We start from the raw sequence: 8,413 nt of genomic DNA, 5'->3' as shown, positions 1-8,413 counted from the left end.
GGTCGGCATACTCTGTTCATCAGATCCATGAAAACTGCGGGCGCATTGGTTAATCCAAATGGCATCACCACGAACTCGTAATGTCCGTAACGAGTTCGGAAGGCTGTCTTCGGCACATCCTCCTCTAGTACTCGTAACTAGTGATATCCGGATCTCAGATCAATTTTGGAAAAATAATTTGCCCCTTGCAGTTGGTCAAATAGATCGTCTATGCGAGGCAGAGGGTAACGATTCTTGACCGTCAGTTTTTTGAGTTCTCTGTAGTCAATACACATACGGAATGAACCGTCTTTCTTCTTAACGAACAAGACCGGTGCTACCCAAGGTGAGAAACTTGGTCTAATAAAGCCCTTGCTTAGTAGTTCGTTAAGTTGACCAGAGAGTTCCTGCATCTCAGCTGGTGCTAAACGGTAGGGCGACTTGGCTACTGGGGTAGCTCCTGGGACTAAGTCGATTCTGAACTCAACATATCGTTGCGGAGGTAAACCAGGTAGTTCTTCTGGGAAAATGTCGGGGAAGTCGCTCACTACTGGGATGTTCTTTAGTTCTTTCGTTTCGAGGCTTGTGTCGACGACGTGAGTAAGGAATGCGTGGTATTCTTTGCGCAGATACTTCTGTGCTTGAATACTTGATATAATACGAAGACTTGCACCGGGTTTGTCGCCGTAGACTATAAGAGTTTCGTTAGATGGGAGGTTTAGACGAACTGCTTTCTCGAAGCACATGATGTCGGCGCGGTGAAGACTTAACCAATCCATGTCGATGATAACGTCGAAGCTTTTAATTGAGACCGGCATGAGGTCGATTGGGAATGAATGGTTATCTAGAGTTAGGGTACAACCTAAGTATATGCTATTCGTACTTTCAGTTTTTCCATTAGCCATTTCTACTGTGAATTGTTCTTTGAGTGAGTGTGGTGGTTGTTTAAGCATGCGAGCAAATTTATGGTTTACGAAGCTTCGCTCCGCTCCACTATCAAACAGAATGCATGCATAGGAGTTATCGAGGAGGAACGTACCAGTCACCACTGTCGGGTCAGCAACTGCTTCCCCGTGGCCTATAGCTAGTACCCTCCCTGCTCCACCAGCATTCTTTGCTTTGGGGCAGTCCCTCTTATAGTGGCCTGCTTCGCCACATCCATAGCAAGTCGGGCTCACGCCAGAGCCGGGGACTTGGGCGATCGGTTTTGCCAGAGATTTACAGAAACGGACTATGTGTCCTCTCCTGTGGCAGTTAGAGCACTGCATTTCATGGTAGGGGCCATTGTGGTGGTAGTTGCATCTGTTGCACTTGGGCAAACTTCCAGCATACTGACCCACCGGAGTAGTAGTAGCAGCAGCAGGGGTTATTGCGGCATGCACTGCCACAATTTGTTGCTTGTTGGCAGCTCGTTTCATCTTCTTTCTTTCCTCCCAGAGTTTCCGCTTTGTATCAACGGGTTTGGAGGGTTCTGAGAAGGCTAGGGTTGTTGTGGTTGCAGGGGTTTTGACTCCATGGTCAATGAGTCGCTGTGCCAATCGCTTGGCACTGTCGAAGGTAGCCTGGTTAGATGATAGGACATTCCCTTGATACGAAGGAACTAGCCCCCATATGTACCTTTCGATCTTTTTCCCTTCAGTGGGAACCATATTGGGACAGAGGGCAACCAGTTCGCTGAATCTGGCGGTATAGGAGACTACGTCGGAGCCCTTCATGGTTAGGCTCCACAGCTCCTGTTCTAATTTCTGGATCTCGCCCCTCGGGTAGTATTCCTCGATCATGAGGTCCTTCATGGTTTCCCAACCCATGTCATTCGCCACCACTAGAGTTAGTGCCTTAACATGGCCGTTCCACCATGTCAGGGCCTTTCCTTCAAAGGTGCATGCGGCATATTTTACTTTGCTCGCAGCAGGGCATGAACAGACTTCGAAGACCGCTTCAGTCTTCTCGAACCATTGCGAGAGGGCAATGACTCCGCCGGTGCCATAGAAAGGCTTCGGCTTGCAATTGGTAAAATCCTTGTAGGAGCACTCTCTCGAGCGCACAGGGGTTTCAACCGGAATTGATTCCACAGGGGTTCCACCTCTGCTGCCATCAGATGAGTGATACTGAGCCATGGCAGTTGCCACTGCTACAGCTACGGCAGCATTCAGGGCTGCAGTATCGATGACCGGAGGCGGAGGAGGTGGTGGAGGTGCAGGGTTATTCCTGGGAGATTTGCGAGGAGGTATCTTTCAGCTATAAGTTTATAAAGATAAGAAAAAATGGTAAGAATCCATTTGTAAGCAACGTGAAAGTGACACATGGACTAACTAACCATAGCCCAACAGTTGAATGAGTGTTTGAAATCACAACAATAAATATTAGTAGGAAAACACAAGTGTACAGATTTTTCCCATAGATTAGATAGATTTCAATAATACTGGTATTACTGATGTAATAAGTTCAAGGAAAATCGACCTAACAGTAGGTCTTACATCATACCATACAGATAAGTTGACAGTTCTTAGATTCCTAATTAGAGTACTGAAAGTTAGGAATATTTTACAGACAAGTGCTACTTAGAGCACAGATGTTAAAGGTTATTCCTTAACCAAAAGACGGAGATGTACTAGACATCATCTAATGGCGATGGGAATTCCTCGGGCGAGCCCTGAGGTCGGACACTTGACGAAACACCTCTTGAAGGTGTCGCTCCTGAGCCCTCTGGCGGGCTCGAAGTTCCAAGACTTCAGCTCGGGAGGCAGCCAGCTGTTGCTGCAGGGTTTCATTGGTTCTCCGGGTCCGTTCCATGTCTTCTTCAAGACGGCGGATGCGGACTGTGTTGGCACCTGAGTTGGCATCAATCTCCATGACCCGGTCGATGGCTGCTCGACCTTGCTCAGCATTACGAGCTATCCTGCGGATAATGACGGGCAGAGCTCGGTCAGCAGAGCCACCTTCACTGACGTTGTAAAAGCTTCGGTCCCCAAAGTATGGTAAGGGTTGACCATGTTCATCACTCCAGCGATTCAATTTGGTTGCCCACAAGGGAGTAGGACCTGGAAAAGCTGGTCGGGGGTTGTTGTTCGGGGCTTGACCTACTAGCGGTAGGTTTTTGACTTCAGGCTCGGAGTCAGATCCATCAGAAAATCCTTTTGCGAGGTGATCATCCAAAGGGATTGGATGCTCATCTTCGGGCTCTTCTTCGAACCACCCGGCATTGCCTTCATTTGGAAAGTACGGGTCGCCGTGATGGAATCCAGCCATTTAAATCTACGCGAGAAGAGAGGTATAAGAATATAGTATACATGTAACTAGTAGTACAAAATACACCTATAGTATTTTAAGTTTACGTTCTACTGATCTTCTTGTGGTATTGTTGGTAAGTTTTTAGACTTGTTAACACATCATAGCCATTCTAGGGCATATGCTAATCACTCATCGGACCAGCATAGTTGATCAGGCTATGCCATTCCTAGGACTGACCATACATCCCCGAGCTCACTTGTGATATTTAACAATCGTAATACTTTTGTTCTTGTCATTGTGACACTGATTTTAGTATGAATGCAGACTAGTATACTTAATTAAATATTTTAATATTTAAAGTATAGACTCTTGGTCAGAGTGCTTTAATCCCTAATGGGTTTATAGTTTAGTATATCTTTTATGGCTTGATATACTTGATTCACTATAAACAATGCTCCGATACCAATCTGTCACACCCCAAAACCAAGAACGGCGGAAACGTTCTGGGGCGGAGGACGTCATGTATAGTATCACAACACAGTAAATGTAAATAAGCAAACAACATCATTCATTGCATTAAATATATAATTTTAATACAAGCGTGTTCTGTACAGTTTTAGACACCAAAAATATAATGTAAATCAAAATAATATGATGAGTCTTGAAGGCGCTCCATCTTCTCAAAAGCTGGCATCGGTACCTGTCTACTGATGACCTGAGAATACAAGTTATTTTGAAAGAGTTTATCAGCATTAAGCTGGTGAGTTCATACGTATTTTAGTGTCGATGTTTGTTAGCAAAACGTTCGAAAGTGTCTCAAGTGTAAGTTTGTAAAATGTATGTAAGTGTTTGTAAAAGTTTGAATCTCTCAGAAAAACCTATATTTTCTATTAAAGTAGCCTTCTAACAAGGCTTAACGGGTTTGTATGCTCGTTGTTGTAAAAGTGTGTAATTCCCCACATGTAATTATCATTTAACAAAATATAGTTTGTACATTAAAGTTTGAGTGAAATAATCACTAAAAATATGTAATGGGTAAATCTTTGTAGTACTGTAGTGTTGTATTATAGGAACTACTGATGTACTAACTACCTTAAACCGGATTTATATTAAGGTATTATGTGATAAATTGCACCATACTATAGACTGGTAACAACGACAACGTATAGTCGAAAATAAGATATGACGTTTGGCACCTGCAGACCTGCCGGTGCTGCTGTAGCTAGCAGCAAGGTGTAGGATACTTAATCCAGTATAGATCTATACGCAAACTGACGCTCTCCCTCCAAGAGACTCTGGCTACAACTCGGGTCATGACAATTAAGGCATGATCCCATATAGTGGATCACAATTGTTAACGTATTCATGTATATGTAATGTAATGTTATATGTTCTAGTCCTAGTACAGTTGTATATGTACTCTTAGTAGTAAGTATTGACTCATGAATGAACTGACTCGTTGATCTAGAAATTGTAGTAGTATGATCCTGTGTTACCTCGATGGTAACTTACTAATGATGTACTGATACGTATGAATAAAGGAGTACTTTTATGTCTATATATGTACATTTGATATATAATTAATATTTAAACGACCCTCGGAGGGCTACCCGAAATCCCACCAGACCACATCTCAAGCGTGAAAAGGAAATAGGGCGGATGGCCTTCCTAAGCCCTTTAAACATTTCTTATATATCTATACATATATGGGCATGCAATTTATAAGAAGTAATATAAAGTTTAAATAAGAGTATTTAATAAGAAAGTTTGAACAGTGATAAAATCATTGGTTTTCTAGTTATTAATCACATGTGATTAATGCAATCACATGTGATTGATTTCAATAACTATAAGAATTGAACTTGTATCCCCCCATAAAGTATTTAAAACATTTAAAAGTATTTCAAAGGTTAATTTAAGGGGTATGAACTCACTTGTGGTGAGTGGTTTGGATTGTAGTGTCGGATACCGTGCTAGGTGGCAAACGGAGACTTGTTCACACGCACGAGCCTAGTTATCATATAATAAGCATATATATATATATATATATATAACTAATTAGCCAAATAATAACTTAATGAAATAAGTTGGGACACTTAGGAACATGCAAACACTTGGTATAAGTGTTATAGGTCCTAATGGTTGCATCCAAGTTGCTACGGGACAAGGCTAAAGGGGTTTAATGTACCAAATGACCTTGTATAAGTGTTTACCACCCAACAAACCCCACCCTTGGAGTTTACGGTCATAAACCCTTGAGTTTACGGCCGTGAACTCTTGACTTGGTGGTTTTGGGTGTTTTAAAGTGTTAAATGATTCCTAGAATAAGCCTAGCATTGGTGGTTTAATCCTTTAGGTAGTTTAGGGCCTTAGAATGCTCCTTTGAGGAGTTTACGGCCTAAAGACCATATCCCCTAGAGTTTACGGCCGTAAACTCCTATGGGGTGGGTGTTTTAATTCATTTAAGCCTCTTGCACACAAAGGATAAATTCTAGACTTTTGTTTAAGGCTAAAGGGGACTTTAGGCACACTTTGGTGCCTTTACTTGGAGTTTACGGCCCAAGAGCATTTCTTGGCCGTAAACTCCCTTTTAGGGGTGATTTTGATGTGATTTACTCCCCATTCAAGCTATAAGTAATAGAGGGTTAATGTCTTAAAGTCTTAGGAGTGATTTGGGCACATTTAGCCCTTGAAATTTGGTGTTTACGGTCCAAGAAACTCTTGGGCCGTAAAATCCTAAAACTAGGTGTTCTTGATTGTGTTCTAGCCTTAAAAGATCATACATAATGTCCTTAACTAGCTACCTAACAAGGAAATGGGACTAGATAGCTCTTAGGCTTCGTTTTGGAGTTTACTCCCCAAGAACGTTCTTGGGTGGTAAACTACCGGATCTTACATATTTGACATGTAAACTATGTTATTAAGCATATAACAAGCATTAAAACACAACTAGGAAAGTAGACTCACGATTTGGGATGAAAAGCCGAAGATCCGTGAGAGAGAATATGGCTTTTCTCTAGTTGGAAATGTGAATAATGAATAATTTAGTTCAGAAATCTATTTATAGTCCTGAAATATTTTGGCAGAAAATATTTTATTCTGGAATTGGACTTTAACATGATGAAGTGTTGAAATGCTCAGGTTTCACAAACCCATGAGCATCCCCTCTCCTGATATCTCCTTAAATGTAAACCCTAATGTACACAAACTTATTCGGAAAAGTCTGAAGTTCATTGAAACAGGACTAGCTTCTATTGAATAGTTAATGTTCGTACAAAATGGAAATTTCGGGTTGTCACTGTTGAATAGTTTCCTTGCAGCAATTTGATCAAACTATAAAAATAGTTAAGTATTAACCAAGCTACAAAATATTGATAATTCTTTCATTTCTACAAGTAGACATTGATAAATAAAATTTACGTGTTACTTCCTTATAAGTATCAATCTACAATCATGCATTTTGTTCTTTTATATCACCAATAGATAAAAGTCGATGCATAAATATAGTGACATGTTTTGCAATAAACACGAAATGATTTTACACGATACATATTGTAACAATTGTAAAATAATAAGTTCTTAATTGTACCTTATTAATCACATAAGACTTCTTTATACACTACTAGGCGAATGCCCGCGCGATACGCATAAACACCTATATAGTTGAAGTCTATACAAATATATGTTTTCTTTTTAAATATAACAATAACGTTGTTGTTAAATTTGATATAATAATTTTTATAATAAATTGATATAATATACTGATTATTTTGAATTATATGATCATATATACATCTATTATAACTTCATGATCTCAATCGTTTGAATAACATCTACCTGCGAGTTACACATGAATAAAATTAAATATAATATATGGTTTAATGTGGTTTATAGTTGTTGTTATTGTTAATTAATTTTTTTAAAATTTATTTGCTTAATGTTTTAATTTTTATCATTATAATTATTTAAAACATCAAACATTATTTTTTGATTTTAAATGTAACAATATAATCATTTATATAGAGTTATTTTTAACAATTGTTATTGTAACTTATTTTAATCTACTTATTTGGAAACTTTTAAGGATTATAAATATACATTTAGAAAATATTTTAGTTAAATTGAGATTACAATTTAGTTTCTATTCATTTATCACTATAATTTATCACTTTTAACTATTTACAAAATATTCTTTGGTTTTTTTTAGTGGAACTGAAATTTATATTTAAGTTGACATTGTAATGCGTAGAAACACCTATATAGCTGAAGTCTATACAAATATATGTTTTTTTTTTTAAATATAACAATAACGTTGTTGTTAAATTCGATATAATAATTTTTATACTAAATTGATATAATATATTGATTATTTTGAATTATATGATCATATATACATCTATTATAACTTCTAATCTCAATCATTTGAATGACTTCTACTCGCGAGTTACACATAAATAAAATTAAATATAATTTAAGGTTAAATAGTATTTATAGTTGCTGTTATTGTTAAATAATTTTTTAAAATTTATAATTGCTATCATTATAATTATTTAAAACATCAAACATTATTTTTTGATTTTAAAGGTAACAATATAATCATTTATATAGATTTATTTTTTACTATTGTTATTGTAAGTTATTTTAAGTTACTTATTTGAAAACTTTTAACGATTATAAAAATATGATTAGGAAATATTTTAGTTAAATTGAGATTACAATTAAGTTACTTATTTATCGCTTTTAACTATTTACAAAATATTTTTTAGTTTTTTAAGTGGAACTGAAATTTATATTTAACTTGACATTATAATGTTATACTTAAGTTAACAATTTAAGTATTTTGTCCAAACTGTTCAAAAGTTGTAGCTTTAAACTGATAATGGTTTACATATAACAATATATTAAATCTAATAAATTAAGTATAATGTGTTAAAAGTTAAAGACATAACTTTATAAGTAATAGTAAATATATTATTTTAAAATTGAAATTTAGTTCATTTATGATTACACTTTAGGTTTGATATTTATTTAACCTTATTAACCAACTTATAATCATTATTAGAAAGACACTACAATTTATCATTTTTAACTATTTACAAAATATTCTTTGGGTTGTTTAAGTTAAACTAAAATTTATATTTAAATTGGCCCTGTAATGTTATATTTAAATTAATAATTTAAGTATTTTATACAAATTGTTCCA

This window comes from Lactuca serriola, chromosome 5 (genome assembly GCF_051521515.1).
Source record: "Lactuca serriola cultivar US96UC23 chromosome 5, Lser_US96UC23_V15, whole genome shotgun sequence".
Lineage (NCBI taxonomy): Eukaryota > Viridiplantae > Streptophyta > Magnoliopsida > Asterales > Asteraceae > Lactuca > Lactuca serriola.
Note: the sequence above shows the minus strand (reverse complement) of the source record.